This window comes from Heptranchias perlo, chromosome 20 (assembly GCF_035084215.1).
Source record: "Heptranchias perlo isolate sHepPer1 chromosome 20, sHepPer1.hap1, whole genome shotgun sequence".
NCBI classification, from domain to species: domain Eukaryota; kingdom Metazoa; phylum Chordata; class Chondrichthyes; order Hexanchiformes; family Hexanchidae; genus Heptranchias; species Heptranchias perlo.
This window is the reverse complement of record NC_090344.1, coordinates 10611611-10629580: the sequence shown is the minus strand read 5'-3', so window position 1 is coordinate 10629580 and position 17970 is coordinate 10611611. Positions and strand designations below refer to the sequence as shown.

The window sequence follows — 17970 nt, the reverse complement described above, 5'->3', positions numbered from 1 at the left end:
GGCAGTTTCACATCCTTGACGGACATTAATGATCCTGTTTCGGTTTTGCTGCAAAATTTCACTTCCCAGCTCCCGAACTAAAATCCAACGCCGTTGCAACTCGAATCCACAATCTTTGAATGGCTTATCAAACAAAACAAGTAGAAGTCCAACACACTCGTCATTGCACCACAGGGTCAGTTGCTAAAAAAACCCGAATAAAAAGAAAGACGCGTTTCTCCGGTCCAGGGGCAAAGTGAGAATGGATGTTATTCAAAAAACTGTCCCCTCGAATCTGTCTTTATATATTTTTTTGTAAGCTTCGATTTTAAAAGTTATAAAAAGCCAAAATAAATAAAGTAAATTATAAGAATCGAATCCGTGATTAAGGCGTTATAACACACTCTAAGCAACTGAGTTAACCGGCCGTACTGACGGTCCATTGGACATTTTAATTAATTTCTGGACCTGTACGCTAGTTGGTCGCGCTTTCTGCACTTGGACTCCTAAATCTCTCTGCTCCTCCACAGTTCCTAGTTTCTCACCATTTAGAAAACATTCTGATTTATCTTTCTTAGATTTAAATTGGATGATCTCGCTCACCCCCCATTGAACTATATTTGCCGCAGTTTTGCCCACTCAATGAATCTATCAATTCCCACTTTTCAACTTCCTGCTTCAATCTTCATGACTTATTGCGTCACCAGAAGGCTGCGTGTTCAAATCACGGGGTAACCGTTACTTTTCGAGCTGATCAGATTCTGGATCGTTCCGGGATGAATATTGCATCTGCTTTTTCTCAATAAACAGAACCTTGCTCTAACGTCTGCCTCCCTGGTTCTAAAATTTCAGGAAGACGTCTCATTTCGCCCTCGACTTTTGATTTTGACCTGTGGTTGAAACTTTTGCAAAGATGGAAAAGAAGTCCCCAAATCGCTCCACGTGAATCTTAAACGCTTTGGGAAGAAGTTCAGTGCAAACAGTTAGGAATTTAAAGGCACCTCAATGACCTGCACTTTCTTGGAATGAGTTTTGTTCGCCATTGCATTCGACCGTGAAGAGTGTGACCGCGTTTCATCTGTCAGAGTGGAAGTGACGTGTTTGGGGTTGGCATGGGTCGTTGACAACTTTTGAAATCTCACCAAGCAGCAGAGAAAAAGAATCTTGGAATCAAATTGTCCCTGTCAGTGATGAATTGAAGTGAATATCGCTCCAAGCAGATCTGGACAACTCGCAGTGCAGCCGCACAGGAGTTCCAAATCCACCTTCTCGCCACTCGGCAATCGCATGAACTGAACTTTACTCTGACCCAGTGTCACCGCGCTGAAATCGAGCATTTCTCGGCCACACTTTTTCTTAACATCATGGTTACTGGTTTAAGAGTGAATACTGCCGTCGGCTTCACTGTAAGTGCAAGAGACATCTTTGTAAACACCGAGTCGTGTCATGGACCTGCTCGTCGGACCTGCTCATTTCATCTCATCTCATTTTCAGCAAACCTGAATATTACTGGAATAGAGAATGGCGAATCACAGCTCGAGAAATCAATCCTCTCGACCACGAGGGGACGGAGTCTTCCAACATACAGGTGTTTAATGGCAAGTTGAGTTTAATGTTCAGGAATAATAGAGCACAGAATTTCACTCGTGCAAACTTCACACACTTTATTTTGGAAAAGTAAACTGATCGTGGAGAGAATTTATTTTGATCGCTGCAACCTGAATTTTTAGTTCGTTGAATCAGTAGTTCAACACAAACGTGTGTTGTCTCTGTGGCGCAATCGGTTAGCGCGTTCGGCTGTTAACCGAAAGGTTGGTGGTTCGATCCCACCCAGGGACGGTCGGGAAACTTTTATCTTCATGGTCTCGCATTTCCTGGTTCTGATGTTTGTTTTGGCTGCAAAACAAATGCCCGCTTTCGATGGCCAGCTGAGGACGGCCGATCTTCCATCATTTCACCTGTGATTGGCTAAGCCGAAATCTGAATTCTTCTTGACAGACAAGGTCTGACATCGACATTTCTGCAGTGACCGACACCAGACTGTTTCCACAATGAATGTCACTCCCTTTTATTTTGGAAACGCAAAATTGTATTCACATTCCGAACGGTTTCAGTTGATTTGTGAGAGATCATGAAAGGATCCTGCAGCGCTGCCTTGGATAATAACAATAGTTCTAAGCCGCATTTCAGTCGCGGCAACAAATCCTCACATCCGAGTATCTGCACCCTTAAATCGGAGTATCTGCACCTTTGCAGCAGAGTATCTGCGCCCTTACAACCATTAACTCATCAACTGTCCCCAATCATCTTTATCAGCGTCAGGAGCCCTGAAGAAAACCCAACAGTGAAGAAATTGGCTTTATGATTCTTCAATAATGTACGGACACATTTTTATTAACGGAACTTTGAAGGAGATTTGGGGAAAGTGGCCGCTGATACTCAGAAACTACTGCTTGTTTTTTTTGCTCAGCGGGCTCGTTGGTCGAGTGGTATGATTCTCGCTTCGGGTTTGTTGTTTGAAATATGTGAGAGATCCCGGGTTCAAATCCCGGTCAAGCCCTCATTTTTTCCCCCCCGACTTTTGATCTTGAGCGGCTGTTCAAACTGGCAGGGTGTTTGTCGGTATCTCAATAATCTCACGTCCTCTGAATGCATTCTACTTGCAATTGCAATTGACCTTGAAACCGCTCTCGGATTTCATCTCACTGAAGCAGAATGTGGCCCCTTTTTGTTTCAGCGTGGAGGTGACGAGGTTGTGGTTGATAACCGCGGGCACACCTGTCCGGACATTGGTGTTCAGAATGTACAAAATGCTGTCTCAAATATTCTGTTGTCATCCAGGGAGCTCTAGTTTTGCATGCCCAACCTTTCCCCTGGTAAAAATGTGTCCAGTCTGTACCCGAAGTATCTCCTCACTCAAAGCCTCCCATTGCTCATTTACTGTTTTACCTGCCAATATTTGATTCCAATCCACCTGGACCCGATCACTTTTCAATTCGCTGCAATTCGCTCTTCCCAGTTGAGTATTTTCATACCTGATTTTTCCTTGCATTTTCCATAACTATACTAAACCTGCTGCAAATGCTCCCCCACTGAATCATGCTCCACTTGCCCCACTTCTTTCCCCTAAATAAATCCAGCACTGCTTCCTTCCTCGTTGGGCTGTAAACATACGGATTAAGAAAGTTCTCTTGGACACATTTCAGGAATTGCTCGCCCTCTTTGACTTTTGCACTGCTCTTTCCCAGTCTATATTCGGATAAATGAAGTTCCCTTTTATCAATGCTCTAAAATTATTGCATCTTTCTGCAATTTGCTGCCAATTTGCTCCTCTATCTCCTTCCCACCAGTTGGCCCCCTATAGTTTGCATCCAGCAGCGTAATAGCTCCTCAATTGTTCCTTAATTCTAAACAAATAGATTCTGCCTTTGAACCCTTAAGCATGGCGACCCTTTCTACCGCTGTAACAGTATTTTTGATCAATAGTGCCTGGCCCACCCCCCAACTTTTATCCCCTGCCTTTCCTGAATACGTTGTAGCCAGGAATATGTAAGTGGCCACTCCTCCGCTTGTTTGAGCCAGGTCTCCATTATTGACACTATAACATAATCCCATGTTACCAGTTGTGTCTGCAGCTCACCAACCTTATTTCCCAAGTATGTTAAACACAACATCAGGGCATAAGGGTAGGACAAGTTCTAATGCCCAATGAAATGTTCTATACACTAATGTCCGTAGCATAAGAAATAAAACAAGGGAATTAGAAGCGTAAATTGAGCTTATAGTGCATGACTTAGTGCTCATCACTGAGCCCTGGCTACAAACTGGGCATGACTGGGAGATAAATATTTCAAGTTATAAGCCGTTTAGAAAGGATAGGGACATTGGAAAAGGCGGTGGAGTAGCGATATTGAGGAGGGATACTATTACTGCATGAGAAAGAAGAGATATCAGTAAAGGTGAGCATGCAGTAGAAAGGCTTTGCGTGGAAATGAGTAACAGAATAGAATGCAAGACTTTGGTGGGAGTTGTTCATAGACTTCCGGACAGCAGTGAAAAAGTAACAGGATACACAGAAGCGGACAGGGTGTTAGGGGTCTGGAACTCACTGTCTGAAAGGGTGGTCGAGGCAGGAAACCTCAACTCATTTAGAAAGTACTTAGATGTGCATTTGAAGTGCCGTAACCTACAGGGCTATGACCAAGTGTTGGAAAGTGCGATTAAGTTGGATAGCTCTTTTTCGGCCGTCATAGACACGATAGGCCGAATGGCTTCCTTCTGTTCTGTAACTTTCTATGATTCTATGTGTGTGAAGTGATTCGTTCAGTCATCACACGTGCTGAGACACCAGCGAGTTCACAAGTGACTGCAGAGGTTGGATTCTGCTGTTAATCCCATCCAGGACTGAACCATATTCATTCTGACATTTGGGGTTTGTTTCTGCTGATGTTAATAACCGCTATAACTGGGCTGGAGTTTAAGATTCTGGATATGTTAAATAAATCAGCTATGTTTTAAACACCTTGTTGTAGATTTTGGTCTTTCCCACCTGAGTGTTTAGCATCACCTGACTGGAGCTCAGAAAGCACAGTCTGCGGGGAGGATCGTCCGGTGGGAACAGAACTTCAGCCTGGACACAGTCCTTCACGGCCACAGTGAGAGGGGCAAACGGCACTTTGGTCTTTCCCGTCGCTCTTCACTGACAGCAAAGTCACCGTGCGGCGTCCAGTCTAATAATGACTGTGGTAATTATTCTATGTTTGTTTGACAGTCCTGAGTCTACCATTTAAAGCAGGCGTTAACTGATTTAAAGTTAACCCGCTTAAAAGAAATGGGTTATCAGTTGTGATATCCGTGAAGCCAGTGTTCCATTCCTTTATATGATTGATGTGCCTGATTTCCGACCGCAGGGTAAATGGTGGAATATCAGCCCTGCTCAGCCGGCTATGATCACGGTACATTTTCTTGCAAACCAAACACAGATTGAAACCCTGGAACTTTGAGGCGATGAATCCTTAGAGAAAAAATAAATAAGGGTTCGAACCATCAAACTTTCTCGCTAAATGAGAGCACCACCGAAACATACAAAGAGGTCACCTGCTAAACCAACAATTCACTAAGCGAAACTATGAGATTGCAGCCACCAATATAACAGTTGTCTACTGTCAGTTTACTTCTCCAAAATGACTGGATTTTTACTCCTGCAAGCTTCAACCAACGAGCTGGTCTTCACTCCGGAAACAGCAACTGTGAAGTTCAGAGAAACGTGTTCGATTTCAGCGCGGTGACACAAGACCAGTGTAAAGCTCAGTTAATGAGATCGCCGAGTGGCGAGAGGGTGATTTGGAATGCCTGAGCGCCTGCACTGCGCACTTTTCAGATCTGCATGGAGCACCAATCCCTTCAATTCATCACTTACAGGGACAGTTCGATTCTCTGTTTCTTTTCCTTGAGGCTTGGTGAAATTTTAAAAATTGATAGAGACCAATGTTAAAGCGAACCTCGTCAGTGACATGCTCACAGATACAAAGCGGCCAGACTCTGCTTCAGTGAGATGAAAGCCCAGAGCGGTTTCAAGGTCGAATGCAATTGCAAGCAAAGCTCGTTCAATGAAAGTGGAAGTCATTGAGGTGCCTTTAAGGTCCTGATTGTTTGAAATGAACTTCTTCTGAAAGCGTTTGAGATTGAGGTGGAGTGATTTGGGGATTTCTTTTCCCTCTTTGCAAAAGTCTGAACCGCCACTAAAGATAAAAAGTCAAGGGCTAAATTGGGGATTCTACGGGAGATGGACCTCGAATCGAGAATTATACCCCGACCTCAACGAGCCCAGAAACAAGAACGTGTCCTTACATTAACGTGTTACGCTCACATTCTCTGAGGGGTCTGTCTGCAAAATAAAAGGGCATTTTGAAGAGATATTCTAAGCAGTTCCGTATTGGACCCTGAACAAAGTACAAACACCGCACGATGCTTTTGCTGTTCAAATTCACTAAACATCATAAATTCCACAAAAGCACCACGGGGAGTTGAATCTGTGAACGGAGTTCTTTAAGCAACTAAGCCACGGAGCCAATTCACGGGCACGCTTCTCACTTCCTCATTAATATCTGTGCTACACATTCTGTTGGGGGTTTAGACTGTTTTATCTTTGTCAATTTCATAGAAAATGAAAGCAAGAGTGGATCATTCTGCTCTGCCATTCAAAATGATCATGGCTGATCGTCTAGTTCTGTACCCTGTTCCCGCTTTTTCCCCATATCCCTTGAGCATTAAGAAATATATCTATCTGCTTATTGAATAAGTCTAATGACTTGGCCTCCACTGCCTTCTGTGGTAGTGAATTCCACAGGTTCACCACCCACTGAGTGAATAAATTTCTCCTCATCTCGGTTCTAAATGACATACCCCGTATCCTGAGACTGTGACCCCTGGTTCTGGACTTCCCAGCCACCGGGAACATCCTCCCTGCATCGAGTCTGTCTCGTCCTGTTAGAATTTTATATGTTTCGATGAGATCACCCTTCATTCTTCTAAACTCGAGCGAATATAGGCCTGGTCGACCCAATCTCTCCTCATACGTCAGTCCTGCCATCCTCGGAACAAGTCTGCAAAACGTTCGTTGCACTCCCTCCATGGCAATGACATCTTTCCTCAGATAAGGAGACCAAAACTGCACACAATACTCCAGATGGGGTCTCACCAAGGCCCCGTACAACTGCAGTAAGACATTCCCTGTTCCTGTACTCAAATCCTCTTGCATTGAACGCCAACATACCATTCGCCTTCCTAACTGCTTGCTGCATCTGAATGCTCGCTTTCAGCGACTGGTGTACAAGGACACCCAGGTCTCGTTGCACCTCCCCATTTTCCCAATCGATCACCATTCAGATAATAAACTGCCTTTCTGTTTTGACAAAAAAAGTAGATAACCTCACATTTATCCACGTTATACTGCATCTGCCATGTTCTTGCCCACTCACCCAACTTGTCGAAATTACATTGGACCCTCTTTGCATCCTCCTCACAGCTCGCATTCCACCCCAGCTTTGCGTCGTCTGCAAACTTGGAAATGTTACATTCCGTTCCGTTCCCTCATCCAAATCATTGACATATATTGTGAATAGCTGGGGTCCCAAGGACTGACCCCTGCCGTGCCCCACTAGTCACTGCCTGCCACCCGGGATAAGACCAGTTTATTCCCACTCTTTCCAGTCTGTGAACCAATTCTCAATGCAGGCCAGTCTATTCCCCGAATCCCATGTGCTTTAATTTCGCACACGGTCCTCTTCTGTGGGACCATATCAAAGGCCTTCTGAAAATCCATGTTTCCCACATCCACTGGTTCTCACCTATCTAATCTACTAGTTACATCCTCAAAACACTCCAGTAGATTTGTTAAGCATGATTTCCCTTTCATAAACCTATGCTGACTTTATCAAATCCCATTAATGCCTTCTAATTGTTCTGTTATCACATCTTTTAAAATAGACTCGAGCATTTTCCCCACTACTGATGTGAGGCTAACTGGTCTTTAATTCCCTGTTTTTTCTCCCCCTCCTTTTAAAAAAAAAAAAGTGCGGTTACATTTGCAACCCTCCAATCTGGAGGAATTGTGCCAGAGTATAGAATTCTGGACGATGATCACCAATGCATGCACTCTTTCCAGGGCCACTTCGTTTGGTACTCTGGGATGTCGATTATCAGGCCCTGGGGATTTGTCAGCCTTTAACTCCATTAATTTCCCAAGCATTTTTTCTTTAAAAGTAATACTGGTTTCCTTCAGTAGAAACTTGGTTCCTCACATTTCTGGAAGGTTGTTTGTGTCCTACTTTGAGAACAGAAGCAAAGTATGTTTTTAATTGTCTTCACTAATCTTTTTCTCTTGACATTTAGAGAAACTTTTACAGTCAGTTTTTATGTTCCTGCTTGTTTACTCTCATACTCTAATTTTTCCCTCTTAGTCAATCTCTGTCCTCCTTTGCTGAATTTTAAACTGCTTCCAATCCTCAGGCTTGTCGCTTTTTCTAGCAATTTTATATGTCTCCTCTTTGGATAAACACTATCCCTAATTTCTTTTGTAAGCCACCATTCCTGTTTTATTTTTGTGCCAGACAGGAATCAATAATTGTTGTAATTCCTGCATATGTTCTTTAAATATTAGCCATTGCCTATCCACCGTCATCCCTTTGTGAAGTTCCCCAATCCATCCTAGCCAACTCACACTTTCATAATTTCCTTCATTTAGATTCAGGACCCCAGTTTCGGATTCAACTACTTCACTCTCCATCTGAAATAAGGAATTCTATCATGTTATGGTCGCTCTTCTCTAAGGGAGCCCGCAAAAGATTGTTAATCAATCCATTCTCATCGCACAATACCCAATCTAGGATCGCCTGTTCTCCAGTTGGTTCCTCAAAGTATTGGTCTAGAAATCAATCATGTGCACTCCAGGAATTCCTTCCCCACAATATTATTGCTAATTTGGTTTGACCAAACTACATGTTAAATTAAGTCAGCGTGATTACAGTTGTACCCTACTTGCATGCGTCTCCTATTTCCTGTTTAATGCCCTATCCCACATCACTACTGTTTGGGGGGCAATAGACAACCCCCACCGTTTTCTGCCCCTTGGTATTTTAGCTCCACCCATACAGATTCCACATCGTGATTTGCTGAGCCAATATCCTTCCTCACTATTGCGTTGATTTCCTCCTTTACTAACAAAGCTACCTCACATCATTTCCCTTTTTGCCTGTCCTTCCTAAATATTGACTAGCCCTGGATGTTCAGTTCCGATCCTTGGTCACCCTGCAGCCATATCTCCATAATCGTAACTTTTTCATACCCATTAATCTGTGCTGTTAATTCATCGACCTTATTGCAAATGCTCCACACATGAAGACAATGCCTTCAGACTGGTCTTGAAGATTGCTAGTTATCTAGTATTTTTTTTGCACTATGGCCCTATTTGTTTTTTGCTCTTGTTTTCTCCTCCTGCCACTATTGCTTCCTCCCTTTGTCTTGTTTCTATCCTTGTTTTCCCCTCCTGTCTCCCTGCTCACGTTCCCATCCCCCTGCCATTCCAGTTTAAACCTTCCCCAACAGCACGAGCAAACTCCCCTGCGAGGACATCAGTCCTGGTCCGGCTCCGGTGTAACCCGTCCCACTTGTACAGGTCCCACCTTCTGCAGAACGGTCCCAATGTCCCATGAATTTAAATCCCTCCCTCCGACACCATCCCTGCAGCCACACATTCATCTGGTCTATTCTCCTGTTCCGATAGCCGGAGAGACCAGCAGCCAGTGGTCATGCGAGGAGAGCCCAACACTCGCCAGGCTTGGCAAATTGGTCAATCGTTGCAGTCAGGGAAGAGCCAATTCCGGAGACATGTGCCCAGGACCAGTGTTAGAGGCAAGTGAACCAGTCATTCCTGACCGACACTATTTTGCTACAAACCCACCACAGCTTTGCCCTGGATCTCAATGCGAATCGTTGGGGGCTGGAATTGTTTGCTGCAGCCGTGGGATGCTGCAAAAACAATTCTCAAACCAGGTACCAAATTAACTCACTGCAAACAGTACAATCCAGCGAGCATTTGAAAGATAACGAGACCAGCAATGGTCTATAACAGGAGTTTATTATCCAACAGACACATCTACAGTTCCATGGAGCTGCACTCGGAGCCCACCCTGCGGCCCTGCTCCATTTTCCACAAAGCAACAGTCCCGACCAACAGGGCCACGGAGAGCAGCGCTACCCCAACCGCTAATCCAGGAACACGGGAGGGGGAATCAACAGCAGTATCTGTGGGGAGAAGCCAGGTTTAGATGGGCACCAGTCACTCCATCACGAGACACAGGTGGAAGCTCCCTGTTTACCTTTCTCATCCTGTCGGATCCGAGCAGCCAATCTCTCCTCACCTGCCAGGAAAAGGATGGGTCCATCAGCGGTCACCAAGGCCCCAGACCGGTTATCGGCGCTTCTTCGCCTCTCTGGGGGCGAAGGAGAACAAGAGACAAGAGTTGATGGTGAATAATTAAATCTTCAGTTGTCTGCAAATCCTGAATCAGATGGCCTCATGCAAAAAACCATCAGGGCCCTGGGTACCGGAGAGAGTTTAGAATTCCGGCTATAATTGCATCTGGTTCTCACCAAACCGATTCTCAGAAGGACGCACCAACTGAGCAGAGTTTGCAATTGCTGCCGCTACAATGGCCAGTCTGGTCTCCTGGTGAAGGACACACTGTTTGATGCATTACTTTGACCCGCAATTGGCCAGGTGTCCGGCCCCGGGACATCCTTTCAGTTGCACCCTGAATTCCCAGTGTCAGAAAGAGGACAATTAGATGCTGGTTAAACGTTCTCCAATGCCAAGGGTGGACTGTTCCGAACCGGATGCGGAACACACCCGTGCCAACAATGGGAGGATTCTGCTCTTCAGCGGTCGGCAAGTGGGGCAGCTCAGCATCCGGGCAAGTGGCAAGAGCCAAAAATACTTCATTCATCCCAGCTCAAGGATCAGAGCATCCTTCACAATTACTGACCTGGTGCAAGATGCGCTCAGACCCGCTGCCCTAAATTGACATTCTAAATGGAAACCTGCACCGAATGCAACTGGGCAAGTTCCCAGAACCGCCAGATTCAGGACACTCCTCCTGTTCCCAGTGTTCGGCCTCTTGCTGAGGGAGCCCCGTGTCCAGATGTCCCACACCCACCCCTCCCCATCAGGAATTAATTTCTGGTCAGATCACAGGTACTTACTGGAGCTGCAGGGAGCAGTGCAGTTCTCTCGGGTGGAAGGGTAGCAAACCTCAGCACTGCAATGGAAATAAACCTGCAAAGGGACAGTGCGGTACGGTCAGTCACACAGTTACCAGTCAGGAGATTAATGCTTCTGGTCAACCGACCAACAGGGGGCCTACTCACTTATTAAGAGCCAGGGAACAAGTGATACCAAGTGACCGCGAAAGAAGCACTGAAGGAAACTCACCTCCCCGGTCAGAGCTCGGGCCGAAACTCGGTCCCAGAAAGCGAACGTGCCGACTACAAAACGATTATGGTGAGTTGGGAACAGCAAATGGGAAGCAGCGGTTACCGGGAGGAGGCGGGTTTTGTAGTTATCACCAGCAAAGGGGCACCTGGAACAGAGACAGAGGTGGAGTCACACGGTTACAGGTTTACATCAAACCTATTATACCAGCGTCTGGAACACAATATCAACTTCGAAGGACTATTTCCCCCCGTCATTAACTCGGACTCCAGTAACGATTTCTGTATTAATCCCTGCCGTTGTCGCACCCTCCCCAATCTCCACACTGCCTCAAGCTCCCTCGCTCCCTTACCTGCCCACCAGGAGGTCCCATCGTAGCCCCGAATACGGCTCGGCGGTGTGGGTCGCCCAGCAGTCATTGAGCACCAGCACAAGGGACGGATCGTTCCGGTTCAGAACACGAACCTCCACAAACACGGGGTCCCGGAGCACACTCAGGATCGGGTAGTCACTGGCCACATACCAGCTCCGGTAGCCACCATCTGGAAAGAGAAAGATGAAGGGTGGGCACTATTTGGAGAGAGCCTGAATTTGGACACTAGCCATCAGCGAGCACTCGTTACCTCTCGCTATTCTCAGCTCCAGAAGCAGGATCCCGGCCTCAGTGGTGGAGAAAGGGTGTAAACTCTGGGCTTCACCTGCAGATCAGACTCATGGCTTCCCTTGTAACTGCACTGGACATGGAGCCTGCAAGAGAACGGACACGGCTGGAGAATTCAGCTCCTCATCGTCTCTACCCGCTGAATGTGCTCCTATTCTCACCTGAAAGGGCTGTCCCGGGTCACCGATCCCAAAGCTCCATCCAAGATCTCAAACTCACCCAACACATCCGTTTCATACAGAATGTTCACCCCGTCCAGCTACAAGAGAAAAGACCATCAGTCCCGAACTGAGCAATTGATGGGACTCCCAGCCCGCAATACCTACCCGCTGAGTAGCACCACATTCAGTGACTGCGAACTGAAAGAGCACAATGTCTGCAGAGGCCACGGTCGGATTGCACTCAGCTCCGTCTCCATCATTCAGATGGAGGGTTGTTAGGTTTACAGGAGGCAGCGTCAAATCCTTGGAGATCGCGATCAGGACCCGCCCATCCTTGGTGCAGACTGCAAGAGAGGCAATGAAAGGCGGTTAGTTGCCCCACGGGGAGGGTCAAGGGAACTGTTACCGGGAGGGGGACAATCCCCATCCATATTTCAGTTTCTATCCCGTCCCATTATCTGTCAAATGAAGACCAGTGGACCAACCAGAGCTCATCACCACGACGGTTGGATTTAAATTGCTTGTATCTCCGATAGAAATTAAATATCAAATCCAAATAGTCAGTGGCAGCAGGGGCCGGGGGCTCATTCACTCTGCCCTTCCACAGTGTGATTCCAAAGTCACCGAACAGTAGAATGATTCGAACTGCAGATGCTGGGTGAAAAGGGCGATTAACTATTGCCCTTTCTGTATCTGATTAACAGCACCCCCAATCCCACCATCAAATCTACTCTGCGGGATTGGAAGCTCAATCCCACCAGCGGTTCCACTCTCCGGACTGGAAAAGTTTGAATCTCCAACTGGCGTTGTAGGACAGGAAGGAAAGAGATGAAACTGTCCAGGGAAACTGCGTGCAGCTTGATGGCGGGTGACCCTGGAAAGTCCTAGCCCAGAGTATAGACAGACCAAGAATACACCCACCTGGCAGATTGTCCAGTGAATAGAAACACGGCGGCGCATCCAGCTTCCCCGCATCGAAGCAGCAGCCTCTCTGCACACACTCACTAGCTTCAATTCCCGGAAATCCGCAGTCTTTGCGGTTTTTAGGAGACAACCAACATTTATCGGCGGGGAAAAGAAGAGAGGGCGGCTGAGCTGAACAGATTACAACAAATAACAAAACAAGAATCCCCAACCCCTCCATTATAACAAGCGAACTCTCCTAAGTCAGTGATAAGAGAACGCCGACTTCCCCTTTTTATAGCAGCGCTGTTTAACCCGCAGGAACGGAATGTCCCAATCAGCCTGAGGCAGAGTCCGTGGCCCACGGGCTCCCGAACATCAACCCGCATTCGCACGGCTCACACGGATGGGCCTGTTTTTAATGGCAGAATGAAGGTGAGACAGAATTACTTGGTACACACGTGACATTAACTCTTCCATTGTTGGTGCTGAATTTGATTTACAACTTGTCCCATGTAAATGTCTCACACCGACTGAAATTAATCACAGTAAAATTATGATGTGAACGATATAAAAAAAATAAAGGTGAGACTGGGTCCAACGACACGTTTATTTCTTCATCACAACCAAACTGGAACCAAATCGCATTATTTGTTTTTTTTTTGCTTTTTTAGTCACCTTTATTCTTTAGACCCAACGTCACCTTTAATAGTTTATTAAAAATAGGCCCCATCTCCGTGTGACCGGTGGGAATGCGGGTTTTTTAATACTAATTAATAAACAGAGTGAAATCAATATGTTGTTGTCCAGATACGGTACGGTAGCAGAGTGGTTGTGTTGCTGAAATAGTAATCTCACAGTCCTGGCTGAATAATCTCCAAGTCATAAGTTCAAATCCCGCCACGGCAGCTGAGGAATTTAATTTCAATTAATTAAATAAAATCTGGAATTAAAATACTGGTATCAGTAATGGGTTGCCATGAAACTACCGGATTGTCGTGAAAACACATCTGGTTCACGAATATCCTTCAAAGAAGGAAACCTGCCGTCCTTACCCGGTCTGGCCTAAATGTGACTCCAGACCCACAGCAATGTGATTGATTCTTAATTGCCCTCTGAAATGGCCCAGCAAGCAACTCAGCTGCATAAATCCCGCTGAAAAAAAAGTCATAATAAGAATTAAACCGGACGGACCACTCGGCACGGGACACGACAAAGTTCAAAACAAGCCCAGCTGCCCCGCAAAGCCCTCCTCACAAACATCTGGAGACTTGTGCCAAAATTGGCGGAGCTGTCCCACAGACGAGTCAAGCAAGAGCCTGACACAGCCATGCTCACAGAATCATGCTTTTCAGCCAAAGTCCCAGACTCTTCCATCACCATCCCTGGGGATGTCCTGTCCCACCGGCAGGACAGATCCGACCAGAGGTGGCGGTACAGTGATTTACAGTCAGGAGGGAGTGGCCCTGGGTAGTCCTCAACATTGACTCTGGACCCCATGAAAACTCATGGCATAAGGTCAAACATGGGCAAGGAAACCTCCTGCTGATTACCAGCTACCGCCCTCCCTCAGCTGATGATATCAGTTATCCTCCATGTTGAGCACCACTTGGAGGAAGCAATGAGGGGAGCAAGGGCACAGAATGTACTCTGGGTGGGAGACTTCAATATCCACCACTGACCGAGCTGGTCGAGTCCTGAAGGATATAGCTGCGAGAGTGGGCCTGCGTTGGGTGTTGAGCGAACCAACACGAGGGAAAAACTTACTTGACCTCGTCCTCACCAATCTACCTGTCGCAAATGCATCTGTTCCATGACACCACTGCACAGTCCTCATGGTGACGAAGTCCCGTCTTCGCACTGAGGATACCATCCAACGTGTTGTGTGACACTACCATTGTGCTAAATGGGATCGATGCAGAACAGATCCAGCAGCTCAAAACTGGGCATCCATGAGTTGCTGTGGGCCATCAGCAGCAGCACAATCTGTAATCTCATGGATCGGCATATCCCTCACTCTACCATTACCAACAAGCCAGTGGATCAACCCTGGTTCAATGAGGAGTGTAGAAGAGCATGCCAGGAGCAACACCAGGCGTCCAAATGATGAGGTGTCAACCTGGTGAAGCTACAACTCAGGACTACATGCATGCTAAACAGCGAAAGCAACATGCTATAGACAGAGCTAAGCGATTCCACAACCAACGGATCAGATCAAATCTCTGCAGTTCTGCCACATCCAGTCGTGAATGGTGGTGGATAATTAAACAAGTCATGGGAGGAGGAGGCCCTGTAAACCTCCCCATCCTCAATGATGGCAGAGTCCAGCACGTGAGTGCAAAAGACAAGGCTGAAGCGTTTGCAACCATCTGCGGCCAGAAGTGCCGTGTGGATGATACATCTGGGCCTCCTTCTGATATCCCCAAAATCACAGAAGCCAATCTTCATCCAACTCGATTCACTCCACGTGATATCAAGAAACGGCTGGAGTGCACTGGATACAGCAAAGGCGATGGGCCCGGACAACATCCCGGCTGTCGTGCTGAGGTCTTGTGCTCCAGAACGAGCCGCCCCTCTCGCCCAGCTGTTCCAGTACAGCTACAACACTGGCATCTCCACGACAATGTGGAAAATTGCCCAGGTATGTCCTGTCCAAAAAAGCAGGACAAATCCAATCCGGCCAATTTCCGCCCCATTAGTCTACTCTCGATCATCAGCAAAGTGTTGGAAGGTGTCGTCGATAATGCACTAACTCACCAATAAACTGCTCACCGATGCTCGTTTGGGTTCCGCAAGGACCACTCAGCTGCAGACCTCATTGCAGCCTTGGTCCAACCATGGACAAAAGAGCTGAATTCCAGAGGTGAGGTGAGAGTTACAGACCCTTGATATCAAGGCAGCATTTGACCGAGTGTGGCACCAAGGAACCCTAGTAAAATTGAAGTCAATGGGAATCAGGGGAAAACTCTCGAGTGGCTGGATTTATACCTAGCACAAAGGAAGATGTGAGTGGTTGTTGGAGGTCAATCATCTCACCCCCAAGACATTGTTGCAGGAGTTCTTCAGGACAGTGCATTAGGTCCAACCACCTTCAGCTGCTTCATCAATGACCTTCCCTCCATCATAACGTCAGAAAGGGTGACGTTCGCTGATGATTGCACAGTGTTCAGTTCCATTCGCAATCCCTCAAATAATGAAGCAGTCCGAGCCCGCATTCAGCAAGACCTCGACAACATCCAGACTTGGGCTGATAAGTGCCAAGTAACATTGGCGCCAGACAAGTGCCAGGCAATGACCATCTCCAACAAGAGAGAGTCGAACCACCTCCCCTTGACATTAAACGGCATTACCATCGCCGAATCCCCCATCATCAAAATCCTGGGTTCACCATTGATCAGAAACTTAACTGGACCATCCATATAAATAGTGCGGCGACAAGAGCAGGTCAGAGGCTGAGTATTCTGCGGCGAGTGACTCACCTCCTGACTCCCAAAGCCTTTCCCCATCTACAAGGCACAAGTCAGGAGTGTGATGGAATACTGTCCACTGGCCTGGATGAGTGGAGCTCCAACAACACTCAAGAAGCTCGACACCATCCAGGACAAAGCCGCCCGCTTGATTGGCACCCATCCACCACCCTAAACATTCACTCCCTTCACCACCGACCCACAGTGGCTGCAGTGTGTACAATCTTTGGGATGCACTGCAGCAATTCGCCAAGGATTCTTCGACAGCACCTCCCAAACCTACGACCTTTTCCACCAAGAATGACAATGGCAGCAGGCACATGGGAACAATACCACCTGCACGTTCCTCTCCAAGTCACACACCATCCCGACCTCGAAATATATCGCCGTTCCTTCATCACTGCTGGGTGAAAATACTGGAACTCCCTGCCTAACAGCAGTGTGGGAGAACCTTCACCACACGGACTGCAGCGGTTCAAGAAAGCGGCTCACCACCACCACTCAAGCGTGATTAGGGATGGGCAATAAATGCTGGCCTCGCCAGCGACGCCCATATCCCATGAACGAATATATATTAAAAAACTTAAATACTGTGGCTACAATAGCAGGTCAGAGGCTGGGCATTCTACGGCGAGTGACTCAGCTCATGACTCTCCAAAATCTTTCTACCATCTACAAGGCACAAGTCAGGAGTGTGATGGAATACCCTCCACATGCCTGGACGAATGCATCTTCAACAACAATCAAGAAGCTAGGCACCATCCAGGACAAAGCAGCCCGAATAATTGGCACCCCATCCACCATCTTTAACATTCACTCCCTCCAGCGCACCGTGGCTGCAGTGTGTACCATCTACAAGATGCACTGTAGCAATGCAATTCGCCAAGGCTTCTTCGACAGCACCACCCAAACCCGCGACCTCGACCAGCGAGAAGGACAAGAGCAGTAGGCGCATGGGAACAACACCACCTGCACGTTCCCCTCCAAGTCACACACCATGCTCAGGTGACGCTGGGTCAAAATCCTAGAACTACCTGCCTAACTGCACTGTGTGAGAACCTTCAGCACGCGGACTTCAGCGGTTCATGAAGACGGCTCACCGCCACCTTCTCAAGGCCAATTAGGGATATACAATAAATGCTGGCATTGTCAGCGACGGTCAAATCCCATGAAATCATAGATTTCGGAGAAAGGTTGCAGCACGGAAGGAGGCCATTCGGCTCTATATAACAGCAATCCAGCTCGTCCCACTCCCCCACCGTTTCCCCGAAGCCGTGCAATTCTTTTCCTTTCAAGTAATTATCTCGTTCCTCTTTGAAGGCCATGATTGAATCTGCCTCCACCACCCCCTCGGGCAGTGCATTCCAGGTCCTAACCATTCGCTGTGTAAAGAACTTTTTCCTCATTTCACCTTTGGTTCTTTTGCCAGTCACCTGAAATCCATGTCCTCTGTTTCTTGTCCCTTCTGCCAATGAGAACAGTTTCTCTCCATCTATTCTGTCTAGACCCATCATCATTTTGAATACCTTGATTAATTCTCCTCGCAACCGTCTCTGTTCCAAGGAGAACAACGCAACTTCTCCAGTCTATCCAAGTAACTAAAGTCTCTCATCCCTGGAATCATTCCAGTAAATCTCTTCTGCACCCTCTCGAAGGCCTTCACATTTTTCCTAACGTGCGGTGCACAGAACTGGACACAATACTCCAGTTGTGGCCAAACCAGTGTTTGATAAAGGTTCATCATAACGTCCATGCTTTTTTACTCTATGCCTCTATTTATAAAGCCCAGGATCCCGTATGATTTTTAAC

The 17970-nt window shown here is 47.0% G+C and overlaps 1 long non-coding RNA gene and 1 other non-coding gene across 2 annotated transcripts; one reads left to right on the top strand and one right to left on the bottom strand.

The window, feature by feature from the left end:
• The first annotated feature begins 1744 nt into the window (after positions 1-1744).
• Positions 1745-1818, top strand: trnan-guu (transfer RNA asparagine (anticodon GUU)). Its single transcript has one exon. It is a non-coding gene; the product is annotated as a tRNA-Asn (tRNA).
• A 7772-nt stretch (positions 1819-9590) lies between these two features.
• On the bottom strand, positions 9591-10815 carry LOC137335618 (uncharacterized). Its single transcript, XR_010966459.1, has 3 exons — positions 10741-10815; positions 9858-9971; positions 9591-9783 (listed from the first exon to the last, which is right to left on the bottom strand). It is a non-coding gene; the product is annotated as an uncharacterized lncRNA (long non-coding RNA).
• Between the last annotated feature and the right edge of the window lie 7155 nt (positions 10816-17970).